Consider the following 15,524-nt stretch of genomic DNA (forward strand, 5'->3'; position numbering starts at 1 on the left):
CCAGAGTTACAGTCCAGGCAGCCATGTTCTGGTGTCGGGCTCTTAGCCTTGACCCTTGCCGGACAATATACTATTCTTTGTGCCCTGTCTGCACAGCTCTGGCTCAGACACACTGAAGACGAGGGCTTCTTTTCATAGTTTCAAAACGGGTTTGTGCTTTTTGGAGTATGTTTCCTCCAGAAAGCCCTGTGTTCTTCTCTCAGTGGGCTTGCAGAGCTGGGGGCACAAACACATACCTCTATCCTTCCCTAGCAAGGCTAATGTAGAGACAGGGTATTTCAGTGGTTAGGGCTTGCCTATGGCACCAGCTGAACTGTGCTTTGAAGCCCAGTCTCATGATTTTGAATGTTTATTTATTTTGAGAGAGAGAGAGAGAGGGAGAGAGAGAGAGAGAGAGCAGGGGAGGGGTAGAGAGAGAGGGAGAGAGGGAAAGAATGCCAAGCAGGCTCCACACTGTCAGCGTAGAGCCCAGCACGGGGGCTCGATCCCACGAACTGTGAGATCATGCCCTGAGCCGAAACCAAGAGCCGGATGCTCAACCGACTGTGCCACCCAGGGGCCCCAAGCCTCATGATTTTGGAGCTGACCATGTCTGAACCTCAGTTTTACTGTCTCTGCTACAGGAGAAGGGAGCTTTCCCCTGACACCTTCATTTGCTCGCCATTTTCGGTGTTTGGGGGAGAGGTGGGTTTCCTCAACAGCTGGGCCCTGGGTGGGTGAGGGCTTTTGGCATGTCCCTTCAGGAATCAAACCCACTTGTTCTCATTGGGCACAGATATCAGGATAACACCTTTCGAAGGCAATCCGCTCAGAGTCGCCAGGAGCAGAGAGAGCGTTCTGCCCTACCCAACTCGTCCCCCCTCCCCGGTCCCCGCCACTTGCTATCTGTCTTCACCCCCGGGCTCCCATTCCCCAGAGCCACTGAGACAATGGCGGCCTGGCTGCTCAGCTCCGAGGGAGGAGGTGTCGAAGGGGCAGAGGCCCAACCCACCAGCTTGAAAGCTTCGTTTGACAGGGGAGGAGGCACATCTGGTTTGGGTTTTCAATTCAATTCAACAAGGATTTATTGTGGGCCTGCCAGCTGCAGAGGTTCTGGGCTAGGCTAGGCAGGGAGAGATGCACAGATAAGTAAAATATTGTCTGTGCCCTTAAAGGAATTTTCTAGGTTGTAGAGCAGTGCAGACCTGAAGTGAGCAATTTTGAAGCAAGGAGCCCCGTGCCGAGTGGTTTACCTTGTGTACATTATGTCACGTCGTTAGGAAGTGATGGATCCCCGCCTGGGACCTAGATACAACTGAGTCCCAAGCCCACTTTCTTAGCCATGACTTCACTCTGCTTCCCGGAGGTGAGGAAGGGGCTCATGATAAGTAGCACTTACTGAGCCGCATAGGCCAAGTCTTGTGTTGAGTGGGCTGCAGATACTATTATTTTATTGGCCACTTCCAATATCCCATTGAGGCAGGTTGTGATCCCCTTTTCCAGAAGAGGAAACTGAGGTTGCCTAGGGATGGGATGGAGTTGGAATTTAAACCTAGGTTATTCTAGCCCGCCAGCCTATAACATAAAAGAGCCAGGCCCAGGGGCGCCTGGGTAGCTCAGTCAGTTGAGCATCTGACTTCGGCTGGGGTCATGATCTCGTGGTCCGTGAGTTCGAGCCCCCCATCGGGCTCTGTGCTGACAGCTCGGAGCCTGGAGCCTGCTTCGGATTCTGTGTCTCCCTCACTCCCTGCCCCTCCCCTGCTCGCACTCTGTCTTTCTCTGTCTCTGTCTCTCTCTCAAAAATAAATACACATTAACAAAATTCAAAAAAGAAGCAGGCACAGGGTGCCATGAGGGTTTGGGGGTGAGGCAAGAATTGTACCTGGGGTGGTGCATTGCCATGGCAGAGATGGCATTTGGATTTGACCTTGAAGGGCGAGTTGGGCTTTTGATGGGTAGACCTGGGAGAGGGGACTTCCCAGTCAGGAGGAATCTTATGAGCAGAGAGCTGAACTGTGGGGGATTTGGAGCGAGAAGCCTGCAGGTTTGTCCAGTCCGTGGGCAGGTACCCCCGAGGTGTAGGGGGAGCAACGGAAAGAAAAGCGGATGCCCCTGAGGGCTTTTACATTTTCATCAGGTGGAACTTCTTGTGTTTCAATTAAGAGCAGGTAACTCTCCCCGAAAGGCATTTCAAACCATACTGTCACAGTAACTCAGGAGGAAGAGCTCGTGTGTGTGCCGAGAGCCGTGGGGGGACAGAAAAGAAAGCACCGTGGTCCTCGAATGTGCGCTGAGGGCCCCCGTGTGGTTGGGGAGACGAGATACACACACAGGAAATAGCAGCAGCCAGCCCAGGCAGTTTGATATCGGGGCCAAATGAGATTTCCCAACGGTCAGATTTCCAGGAACACGAAGATGGGGAGCGGAGAAGGGGGGGGTGTTGGGAGGGGCTGCCTGGGGACGCTTCACCAGGAGACTGGGGTCGGGCTTTGAGGGGTACTTTAATAGGCGTGGATGAAGTGGAGGGCAGGCAAGCTGAAGACCAGGTAGAACTACCAGTGTGGCCCGCACAAAGGGCCCTGCACAGGCCTCCCTTCCCATGCAGACCCCGCGGCCCCCATCCACGTCTCGACCTCTGGGAGTCTATTGGGGAAGGTGCTTCTGTATGGGGTCAGAGACAGCCTGTGGGTGCTGGGAAACAGGGCTGGGCACCCGATATTCCTGACCTTCCAATTTTCTACATTGAGCCTCGATTCCTGGCAGCTCCCCCGGCTGCTGAATTGTATGTGGATGTGTGAGCGGTATTTTAAATTAAGCGGTGAGTGCTTTCAGCTCATCGTAAACATGCTAAAAAGCTGCAGCCACGGCCTGAGCCCACCCCCGCCCGGTACATTCAGGCGGCAGCTGGGGCCACTCGACCCCACACTGTAATGTGCGTTGCCTATGACTCACCGATGAAAAAGACTGTATCAGTCCTCCTGGGTAGCCGATCCCTAGTCCTGGTGGGAACTCTCAGTCCAAATTGGAAGGCAAAAGGCCTCAGCCTCGCCCTACTGACTGAGAATCTTACAACCTATGGAGCGCCTACTATGTGCAGGGCATTGTGGGTAAATCTGTTAATCTCTCTGGGTTCTCTATTCCTCATCTTCAAAATGCACGTAATGACCCTGCTTGCTCTCCCTCCCTACCAGGGCTGTATGTCTCAGCCACGATGTCCTTTCGATTTCTGGAGCGTTCTCAAAGCCTTTGCCTGCCCCTGGGCCTTTGAACGGGCTTCTGCCTGGACTGCCTTTGCACTTGTGCTTTTGACTTGGGAGGCTTCTTAACCTTTCAGTCTCAATTTCAATGTTACCCCCTGAGATGAGACTTCCCTGACCACCTTAGTCCCCTTCTGACCCTCCCTAAGATTCCTTTTATTGGCAATGCTTCCTTAACCACACTTACCTCCCCGGGTAATTATGTCTGTTTATATTTGTCTGTTTATTATCTGTCTTTCCTATGGGAATGTAAACTCCAAGAGGACAGGGACCTTGCCTTTATGGGTTGACAATGCGTCCCTTTTGTCCGGACGGGTGCCTGGCGCACAGTAGGCTGACATAAACGAAACCATCTGGGAAATATTTTCTCCCTGGGGTCCTTGCCAGACATATGGTTACTGAGGGAAAAATCATGACAGAACTGTGTCATTCCAAATGAAAAAAAAAATCAGGCTAACGGGAGGAGTTTGTTGAGAGCAGTTCTGTTTTAGAAACCAGACCTTAGAGTCCCATCCCCAAACACAGAGTGTTAGGAAAATCAAACAAAAGGAAGAGAAAGCATGAAAAAAAATAAGTAAAACTTTTTGCTGGGTGCTTACTATGTGCCAGGGGCTATTCTTAGTGTCCTACACAGTTTATCAAATTGAATTCTCATAATAGCCCAATGACGTCAATTCTATTATTAGCCCCATTTTACAGATGAGGGGATTGAGGGTCTGAGATGTTAAGCGAAGAGCCCAAGGTCACACAGCTAGTGAGAGGCAGAACCAAAAGGTGAACCCAAGGCAGCCTGAATCTGAGACCGTGCAGTAACTCAACTATGCCCCCCCCCTCAGTGGCCCCCATGACACCCTGCGGTCCCTGAGCATACTTCTCTTGAAGCACTAGTCACCCGGTGGGTGCAGGAGCTTGCTTATTTGTCTATCCTTCTCACTAGACTGTGAGCTTTTCAAATGCAAGCACTGGGTTGTCTTCATTTTTGCTTCCCCTGTGCCTAGCATAGAGCCTGTCCCGGAACAGGTACCAATCAATATTTGTTGAGTGAATCAGTAAGGGAGGAGGGAGTGAATCCATGCTCCTTTATATAGGCTTGTGTTTATTTCCCTGGGTTATATTAAAACGTAGCAGCGGAAACAAGGGTATCCTGGAGCAAGGGGTCCCTCTCACCACGGGGGACAAGGAGGAGCAGCTCTGGAAAAACCAGGGCAGTCTCTAGAGCGAGGCGCTCCATTCGAAGGGTTTCATTTTGTCGTCAATGTAAAAAAAAAAAAAAAGTAGCTGGACATGTTTAGGACTTAAACAAACTTTCAGTGTTCAAATCCCATCTCAAATCCTTTGCAGAAGGAGGCAGGGTGTGGGGGAGGAGGAGGGGGGAGTTATAAATAAACAAATACCCACAAACCGGCTGGTTTTTTAAACAGAATTTGCTTCAATCAGCACTGCGCCACATTTTCCCAACTGGCCTCCGTCATGAGAACAAGTGGGAACTTTCATACTGAATGGCTTTATTTTTTTTCCGACCAGATGAATGGCAGGAGTTTTGGCTCTGGAGGCAGGTTTCAAATCCTCGGCACACAGTTTGCTGCCCTACTGTGCCCCGTCTATCACACACGCAGCGCCCTGTACAACATACCCAGTCATCACATCTGCTGCTTCAGCCCTCCAAAATAATTGGGTCATTGTTTTATTACACCAGCGAGAGAGCTGCAAGCCCGTTAGGATTATGTCATTGACATTTGCGTGAAAAGGCGATCATGATACGCTGGTCATTTCACACAGCTGGGAATGCAACCGTGTTGTCCTTGTTTGAGGTTCTTATCCGACCCCTCTGACTTCATTTCACAGCCCCATCAACGTAAATGGATCGCTCTGATCAATGTCACCTTTCAAACGTTTTCTAGCCCTTCAAAGGACCATGCAGGATCTGTTTTCAGGCACTTGGACTTTTCTGCTTGTAGGCACAGTGGTCTGAAGGTGAGAGATGTACACTAGAGTGTAGTGGCAGGATGCTGTAATACAGTGGCATTTGTTCGCTAACTGCTAATCAGAGCCAAGGACAGTTTTTGGCTCAAGAACAAACGAGGGCTAATGTTGTCTGTGGGGGAAGACTAGACGGTTTATGAATCAGAGTTCCGTAGCGACTTCTATTGTGCATTCGTTTCAGTAGGACCTGTGCTTTGATTGAAACTGTCAGTATGCTTAAGCTTGGGTCTCTGCTAATGAAATTCGAGCGTATTTGCTTTTATCAACAGGTATTAAAGATGGCAGAGCATCTTAGTTCCAAACAAGGAAATGATTCGCATCGATTATAGAAGTATGAACAGAGCTCAAGTTCATGTGCCAATTTTTCCGCTGGCATGTGGCCGTTAATATACTCTTTGAAGGAATGGGCTGCAGACACCTGTCTATCCCTCTTTTTAAATTTATTTTTAAGTCGTCTCTGCACCCAGTGTGGGGCTTGAACTCACAACCCTGAGATCAAGAGTCACGTGCTCCACTGCCAGAGCCAGCCAGGTGCCTCCTGTCTATCCCTCTTCTGGTCCCAGTCCCTGTCAAACCAGCCCTTACCGGCCACCTTGAGGTGTGACAGGCAGAGCCAGCCCCAAAAGGGAGTCAGCGGAAGAGACAGACGGGCTTAGATGCAAATCTCCTAATCCCAACCACCATGACTACAAAGAACTGAGGTTCCTGAATTTTTCTTGGGATCCGATTCCAACTCCCTTGCCTCCTGGCCGCTTTGGTATTTGTGCTCTTCCCGGCTCCTGCTTTTGATCTGTCTTCTCTTTATGGGTGCAGCTTCTCTTTCCGTAAAATGGGTTTCCCAGTGGGACCAAATGAGAGAACATACCCAGACCTGGCATGGTGCCCGGCAGACAGTAAGTGCTCAACAAATGGTAGTTGCCATCCACCGTTTCCTGCCCAGCTTTCTTCAGCTTCTGTTCTCCCCAGTAATGGCCCTGGACCGGAACCTGTTCCCTCCTCGGACTGGCAAGCCTGGTCACCCGCCCCTCAGACGGGCCGGGCTTCCTTCTCTGGCAGCCTTCTGTTGTCACTACCTGTTGCCATGTGGCACTCGCTATAACCAGAGGCGGACCTCTGCCAGTTGCTGACATTAGCCTATTGAATTCTGGCAGGGAGGAAGTTTGCAGGCAGGAATTTGCATGTCTGGGCCAGATACCAGACCAGGAGGCAAAGCCATATTTACCTGCCCTCCCCAGTCATGAGCAAGTCACCCACATTCTGGTTAAAACCAGATGTTTCACACTCATGACTGCAATGCCACACGTCACACAGCGGCTTGCAAGGAACACGGAATGGTTTTCACATCAGAAGTGTAACCTGCATGTCACTTCTCAGATTTCGGAAAAGCAGCTACCGTACCTGGGAACTTTTCCCTTGAAAATGACCATGCTGTCGGGTGTCTTGTAGGGACTTTCATGTGGAAGCCCCGGGAGCACTCCCATGCTCTTTCCAAGGGGTCTCTGACTGCTTTAATTTGCAGGGAGGTAAAATATTGGCGAAGATAAGAGATCTCCCCCAAACTCACTTGCTCTTTGAAAATGCTCTTCAGTTGCCTTGGCAAACAGCCAACCCAAACACTAAAAAAAGAGAAAAAGTCAGGGAATGCTGGAATCCTGAATGCTAATCTCCGTGCATGTCTAAACAAGGATGGGGGTGGTTGCAAGGTGGGGAGGGGGACAACAGAAAGAGGAAAAAAAGGCAGCTTTTGCATCCTAGGCAGGGAGCTGATTGTCCTCCCTCGTGTTTGGTCTGTCCTCTACTCATAAAGGGGAGGGGGGACATCGTGATACCAGACTTCTCTGCTAGGGTCCGCTGCTCACCTTGAGAGGTTGTCCCGTCTGGCAGGCCACACCAGGGTCAAGAGAGAAGCATCAGCCCAGTGAGGTCACTACCATGATTAGTTCACAAGCCCTTTGACTTAGTTATTGGTGCATCTGTTTCTACCCGTTTGGGAGGAGGCGACATGATCAAGTACACTGTATGTGTTGGAATTGTCCTTTTCGGCCCTTAGTCACATTCTGTTTTTTACAGTTTATTATTGTTTATTTTGAGAGAGAGAGAGAGAGAGAGAGAGAGGCAGAGAGAGGAGAGAGAATCCCAAGCAGGCTCTGCACTCAGCGCAGAGCCCGATGCGGGGCTCGAACTCATGAACGGTGAGATCGTGATTTGAGCCGAAACCGAGATTTTTGGATATTCAACTGACTGAGCCACCCAGGCTCCCCTTTTTATTTATTCTTAGTTTTTTAAACCTTATTTATTTATTTTGAGAGACAGGGGAGGAGCAGAGAGAGAGGGAGTGAGAGAGAACCCCAAGCAGGCTCCGTGCTCTCAGCGCAGAGCCTGATGCCGGGCTGGAACTCACGAACCCTGAGATCATGACCTGAGCAGAAGTCAACAGTCGGATGCTTAACCGCCTGAGCCACCCAGGTACCCCAACCCTGAGTCACATTCTGAAGGACTCTCTGAGCTCCAGCAACTGGGTGGGCATATGCGGCGAAACAGCGGCTTCCTTCTACGCATTCACAGAGAGTGGCTTGTTCTGACAGTATTCGTTTCCCAGTGTTTCCAACATTACGTATGACATAGTAAGAGACAGGGCCGTTAAGTATTTAACCCGCTCCTGTTAGGAGTCATCACTTCCTCTTCCAGATCTGCGAGGTAGGCTTCCCGTACCATAGCTCATCTCCTCCTTACCACCAAGTTGCGAGGCGGGTACCGTCATTATCTCAGTTTCACTAGCGAGGAGACGGGGACTCAGGGAGCAGAATGCAAGGTCACACAATGGACACGCGGGCAGCTGGGATTCAAACCCAGTCTCATCTAGTCCACCTGCACTGTACTTCCTCCACGTAGCATAGTTTGGGCCCTGCATAGCCCTTAAGAACGGAATTAATCCTTAGAGTGATTATCCTGCTCCACATTTTGCTGACAGCTACTGTTACTACTGCTGTATTTTACTACTGGTACTGCGGCTGCTATTATTATTATTATTATTAATACTATCCTGATTTGTTTAGCCCTGCATGTTCCCCAGCACAGGTAGGTGCTTTGTATCCAGCCGGCAGCTGCGGAGTTCAAACCTAGGCCTGTATGCGTCTGATGTACCTGTGTCACTTTTCTGTACAGCATGCAATGCAACACAGCAAATGTAAGACGTTCACGATTCGGGTAGGTTATCGACTGTGGCTCCGCTCCCAACATTCACCCAATGTTTACCAAGCACGTACGAGACGAACAATCTATAGCTCCTGCCTTTGAGTTGCTTGTAAGACTTTCCAGGGAGACAGATAGGGAAAGCATAAATTTGAACATCTTGAATTTACCTGATGTAAAAAACAAGCATGACCTGTAGTCCATCTATCAGAGTTTGTCTAAACTGGGGTCCGTAAACTGTTTGAAAGGGGCAGGCCTAGTTTAGTAGTGAGAATGAGGTGCGAAAAGGCTCGCCACCAGCACAGTAAACTTCCCCTTTCCTATGGCTGGGGCTCAGAGACATCAGGTAGTGGGCCCCAGGTCACACAGCTCTTCGGTGGCCAGTTGTTTTTACCACCAGAATCCTCTCATAGCCGCTAAGTTGTATGGCCTCCCTTACCTTCTGACTGAACTCCAAGTCAAGCGTTCTCTCCCGGGTTGCCTTAAAATTGAAATTAAAATCAAGGACAATCCTGTTCAACTGAGCCAAGGGATAAACATTAGAAATAGCAATTAGCAGGTAGAAATGTTGCCAGGAAGCGCTATACAAAAGCGCAGAAAGACATCCAAGGAAGTTAACAATGACGGGCGGGTGAGGCAAGGGTTGCATGTTGATGGTTAATTGGATCGCTGCCAGCCCTTACTACCTTCCTCTGCCTTCACGTGCCCGCTCCACAATTTCTCCGGCTTCTCTAGAGAGCATAGCCCACCTAGAGGCAGCCCGGGCCCTGCCACAGGAGGGCACCGGGCCAGGAACGGCGGGCCTAGAGCAGTAGAGCTCTGGGCTGGGAACCATAAATAACCACTTTAATGAAAAGCAGCTTTGGCCAACAGCCTTGCCACCTCTTGAGCGATTCCGTGCCTCTTATATGGACCCAGTTCCTTGGGAAAGGCCTAGCCTCGTATCTCCAACATGATGATCATCATAGCTGCCCTTCCATGAGCACTGACTGCGGGCCGGGCCCTGTGCTGAACACCTACATACACTCACTCAGTTGCCCCTCACACAGCCGGAGGAGAGCAAGTGCCATTGTTTCCCCCACGTTACACAGGAGGCATGAGCCTCCAAGAGGCTAAGTAACGTGCCCGAGTTCATACAGCTGGTTGGAACTGGAATTTGAAGCCTGGAGCATCTGGTTCCCAGGCCAGAGCTCTTAATTCCTGTATTTAATGAATGTCTGTTGAAGGAATAAACAGATGAATGAATGGACAAATGTATTAATTCATTTCACTTTACTTTAACAAACATGTATTGAGTGCTCTGTGTGTGTCAGCCCCTGTGCTAGGCATTGAGGATTCAAATGTTAAACATTTAAACACAGGCACACCCCCTACGTGGTTGCTGCCTCTGAGCTCACAAAAGCACTCTCTAATGTGGCAGGATTTCTTCTGGGGGAAAGTGATTTGAGTTTTTGGAACAGCAGTGTTTTAATGACGCTATTAAATTTAACCCAAAGCAGGGCTTATGCACCGGTGAGCCAAGAGTTTCAAATGAGAGCGTGTCTTTGATTAATCATGGATTCAGCCAGAGAATGGTTACATCCAGAAACGGAGCTGCAACTCCTATCACATCAGCTAGCTGTTTTTCCATCTATCATGTCTGTCTCCTGTCGAACCCTCCCACGGTACAAAAGTTATCTGTACTCTAATGGACAATTATCCCATCTGTCATCCTGCTGGTCCTGCTGATTGCTGGCAGTCTACTTGCCCACGGAAGATACTTACAAGTAGTCACGACTGATGCTGTGCTGGGAAATTGCTCATTTTTACACATTTGAAAACCACGCAGAATGAGTGTCTTTGCAGGTTCCTTTTTTTAGCTGCATTTGTTTTCCTGGTTATATAAGAGCAGGTTATGAATTCTTTACGTGCGTGTTTCACACGGCCTCAGAATATTTCAAAAAACCTCTAGGCAGCAGCCGTGCAAAGGTTAAAGTGACAAATAAGCGAAATAAACACACCTGGGGCTCAGGTGGCTGGTCATCACGGCAGGGTGATCCCCATCTTCGTTTTCCTTTCCAGGTGTTTTGAAGAGAATCCCAGGCTGATTAGGGTCAAGGTGAGGACTCATGGTACTGAAAGAAGGGGTGAAGTGGACAGTGAGCGATGCCCTGTTGAATTCCCCAATGCTATGCCTATGAGATTTGAGGCCAGGAATGCTTCCCTACCCCCTTCCCACCCCAAGTCCGGTAACACATCTAACGTTTGATCACGGCAAGCAACATGGCCAGTACAATCGGAGTCACCAGTTGCCCCGGGCAAAAACCCAAGAGTTGTCCTTCCCACATCCTTATTCACCTTTATCCCCAGCCAGTCACTAAGCTCCTGCTAAGTCTTCTTCCTAAGCATTCCTCAGATTTGACCCTTTTTCTCCATCCCTCCTGCCACTGCTTTGGTTTAGGACCCTGTCACTGTCTTCTCTTGCCTTGGTTCCTTCGACAGCTTCCTGTGTTTCACGTCTCATCCCTCCTTCTGTGACCATTCTCCCGAAAGTGGTCTGAGTGAGCTTTCTAAGATGCAAATCAGATCATTTGACTCACACACACACACACACACACACACACACACACGCCCTTAAGTGTAAGCGGCTTCACAGTAGAGACCAGAGGCTCTCTGGGGCCAGTGGCAACAGAATTCCTGAGAACTCGTTAGAGTAGGTACTTATTAGAGACCTATTGAGTCAGAAACTCTGGGGGTACTCCCCCAGCTTGTGTTTCACAAGCCTTGCAGGTGATTCTGACGATTGCTCAAATTTGAGAACTCCCACCCTACCGTCATGGTTTCGAATAAACTGGAGGAGCTTTTAAAGATTACAATGCCTCTCCCACAGACTAATTAAGTCTGAGTCCCTGGGGGTGGGATCTAGTCATCAGAGTTTTTTTGAAGTTCTCCAGGCGATCCCAATGTGCACTCAAGGCTGAGAACTACTGCTGTATAGGATGAAGTCCCAACTCCTTAGCCTGGCATTTATAACCTATCTTCTTGGTCACATCTTTCTGTGCTCCTATGGAAGAAGCTCACACTGCGATTGACTCATAGGGAATCATTTACAACTCTCTGAGACCACAGATAGTCTCTTAACCTCTGTGCATTGGCAACATCTCTCCCACCAGCTGGTCCTCCCCTCTTTCCCGCTCCTCACCTAATGAACATCTTCTCATTGACCCCGCATAGCTCAGAAGACGCCTCTGTGGAAGAGACTTCCCTGACCTTTCCCACAGCATCTATAGCGTAGCACTTCGCCACATCGTCTTGTTATGCTCTACGTGGTTGTCTGCGTCTGCACCCTAAACCTGATCTGATCCTAGCCCTCAGTGCGTGGGGCTGTCGTGGTCTGTTTACTCCACTGCCTCCATCGCCATGAGCAGCTCGAGGTCGGGGGTGGAGTCTTGGGCCTTCCTGAATCTCAGCCCCTAACACAACGCCCAGCACGTGTCTGGCGCTCAGTGAACATCTGTAGAATGGACAACTAAATAAAGTGAAGGCTCCTTTCTTCTCCATTCTGCCACCATTCCTGCCACCATTCCTGCCACCATTCCTGTCTTCTGCCACCATTCCTGTCCAGGTCCCCCATTGCTTTATTGCAAGAGTCTCCTGACTAACCCCCACCTCTCCTTTCTCCGGTCTGTCTGTACCTCATCCACCGTGTGGTTTCCTAAAACTCCAGGCACTATTACTTGTCCGGTAGTCAAACACGTTCAGTGATTCCACATCGTCCACAGAGCAAATGGCAAAGTAGCATTCAAGGTCCTTCCCAAGAGTGCCCCTGCTTTTCTGGCTATGCTGCACCCCCCACCCCGCTCCCCTATATAGGACTGGCTACAACATTTGTGGGCCCTGGTGCAAAGTGGAGTCCTGTGTTCAAAAGTTATTAAGACTTTCAAGACAGTGACAGCCTCGCATTAAACGAAGCACGGGGCCCTTGTGAGTGCCAGGTCCTGTGTGACTGCACAGACCTGTCCCTGCATGTATCTGGCATGCTGGCCAGATGAACTCAGTGTTCCCTGAACGGCTCTGTAGGGTCATTTTCTCCGAGATGTTGGTCAGGCTGTGCCTAGTCGCCTCTACCCCGCTCACCAGTCCAAACCTCCTCTTCCCCATCGATCCATTTCTTCTCTGTCTTCCAAGGATCTATCCCAGCCTTACCTCCTATCATGCCAGACCATAGTACTTTCCACCACACAGACTGATATCATTGGTTATTTTTATAGGTGCATGTTGTGTTCGTCTTCGTAGTTCGTACGGACCCAGCACAGTGCTTCATACCCATTCTTTGATTGACTTAGGGGTAAACAAAATGCCTCAGCCCCGGTAACCGAGTTTGCTGAAAGGATACGAGACTCTGAGGACCTGACTTGAATCCCTCATTATTAGCTGTGTGTCACTGAAGGAGTCACTTTCTTCTGTGAGCCCTAGCCTTGCCCTCTATAAAAAAATGATACTTTTTCTAACTATTTTCTGCCAGTATCTTGTTATTTGCTAATATTTTCAAAGTCTTCTGCCTTTTTTAAAAAAATATGTCTAAAAGTTAAAGAAAAAGTTCTATCACAAAATCACCACCTCTGAATCTCTGAGGATCTCATACTGGTTTTGTCGTTTCTGGCTTCATTGTGCGCTTTGTAATTTTGGATTATGAGTTCATGTTCAGCCGCACTTTATCCGTGGTAATCCGATGAGAACTGACGGAGGGTGTGTTCCTTTAGGGAGGATTTGCACTGGCTTCTTCCAGGCGCTTCAGGGCACCATTTAGTCCCAAAGGTGGGAGCCATGTGTCATTTGTCTATATGAACAGGGCTTAGCTCAGGGACTTGTGGATGCTCACCATGGACTTGTTGATTGAATGGGTGAATGAATAAGGCATCGATGGGCTCCCTTGGGAAGCCCCATGAGAGTCGTACCCTCTGGTGGTAACAAAGCGCAGTAGGTATATCAGGAAAATAATAATCGCTGACATCTTATTGTTCTTCCTATGCGCCAGGGATGATTCTAAGTGTGGCGTGTGTACTGACTCATTTAATTCTGTCTACAACTCCATGGATAGGTACTATTATTGTCATTCTACAGAGGAGGCAGCAGGCTCGGACGGGCTGAGCAAGTTGGCTGAGGTCACGTAGCTAGGGAACGGTGGAGCTTGCATACGAATCCAGGCACGCTGGATATCCCATCTCCCAACACCCTATGGTGGAGAAGACAGCGACAGTAGTGACAGTGGCAGTAGAGTGGAAAAGTTAAGTGCTGCCAAAGGCCCTGCAAGAGCCACACGTGCTTGGGACTTGGCATATGGTCTAGTATTGTCAGTTAACCCTTGTATGTAGTCTTCTTTCCCCCAGCTAGCGTAGGAGCCTTCTTGAAGGCAGAAACCATGGGTCACAGCTCTTAGAAATGCTTACTATGTATTTGCTCAATGAACAAATGAATGTTTGGAAATTAAACCTGAGTGCTTTCTATACATCACTTCACATCTTGTATGTGAGACTGAAATTGGCGATGAAGCTTTCGCTTTGCTTTATAACCTGAAAACGCCTAGATGCGGCCATAACACAGTGGTATAATCACACCTTGCGTTTGTCCTGGTGTATGGTAGTTGGGACCCCCGGGCATGAAGGAAGAAATTTGGATTCTGCCTTCATAGGCCCCGAGGCTGTTAGGAACCAAAGGCCACTGTGTTTGTAACCCATTCCTTTGGCTGCTGTCCAAATGGAGGAAGGCCTAAAGGAAAGGGGGGCTTTATTTGCTCTTATCCTTGCCAAGGCGAGGAAAGAATTCAAGTGTGGACTCTCAGTAAACATGCTAGGCCTTCCCTGGAGCACTGCTCTGATGGAACGAAATCCCCAGTTTCCACCAATCTTGGTTCAATATCTACCTGGAGGGGGCAGGATGGTGGTGGTGGTGGTTATGGTGAGCTGGAGACAGGGTTCCAGAGTGAAGCGGAATGGAGTTGGGACGTGAGGGGAGGGCTGTGGGCAAGTGTGTGTGTATGTGTGTGGACTGGATGAGCGATGGCCTGGGTGAGGAGGCGGGGGTCTGGTAACCACGATCGCAATGCAATGAGAGTGAGGTCAGGAAGGGGGATTTGAAGAAGGAACTCTGTAGCACACACTGGTTCCTTTTCAAGGACTTCTCTTCGCTGGAACAACTTGTCTCATTTCAATCTGAGGAGCCCAGATTGGGCTTTTAGCCAACCAAGTTCCCAATTTTGCTTTCCCTATATGGGTGGGGGGTGACTATTATAAGGGTGAAGGGAAGGACTTTGATATCCGGGCGTGAAGACAGGCACTGCGATCGGGAGTCTGCCCCACAACTGTGCTGGTCTGGTCATTGTCCCTAGCCTGCCAGGGGGGGCATACAGCAAGTCCTTCCCTCCCCTGCCCCCCTCAGCAGACCAAGACTCGCTGCTAGAAACCCCCCTGGGATGTCATTGCTCGCAAATTTTGTGTGGGTCATGTTGGGTTTGAGGAGTATGAGGGACATTCAGGCAGCTGGCGAGGGCTGGGCTGGAAAGAGAGATATGAAGATGAGGAGCATATAGGGGAGAGTTGAAACTGCCCAAGGGGAGTATATAGAAATAAAAGCAGAGGAAAGGGCTTGCAGGGTTATTATGGTCTGTGAGGTAGGAACAGGGCTTGGGAGGAGTATGGGTTTGAGGAGGGTTCATGTATTCATCCACCCATCCATTCAACATTTGTTGAGCTTTCTGCCAGATACAGTGTTGGAAGAGGAAGTTGTGGATTTAAGAGGGAGAAGGGTTAAGAGGGGATCCCTGGGTGGATTCAGATGAAGGGGAAGGGAGGAGCTGAGGGCCTGGGCTCTCTCTTGCCAGGAGAACACATCTGTTAACACAAAGCTGCATCTGTATCCCGGCCAGCTCCCCCCCCCTTCACCCCCTCCTTCTTCCCCACCCCCACAAGACGGGGAGCCACATGGTGGCTTCCTACACCCCTTTACCCCCCATGTTCTTTCTAGGCAGTTAACTGTGGCGCCAGCGACACCCCTTCTCAGTGCTCAGGCAATCCCCACGGGCGGGTGGGGGGGGGTCGGTTGAGAGTTTTGAGAAAAAGAGCTGGAGAAAGAGCT

This window comes from Panthera tigris, chromosome X (genome assembly GCF_018350195.1).
Source record: "Panthera tigris isolate Pti1 chromosome X, P.tigris_Pti1_mat1.1, whole genome shotgun sequence".
In the NCBI taxonomy this organism is placed as follows: Eukaryota; Metazoa; Chordata; class Mammalia; order Carnivora; family Felidae; genus Panthera; species Panthera tigris.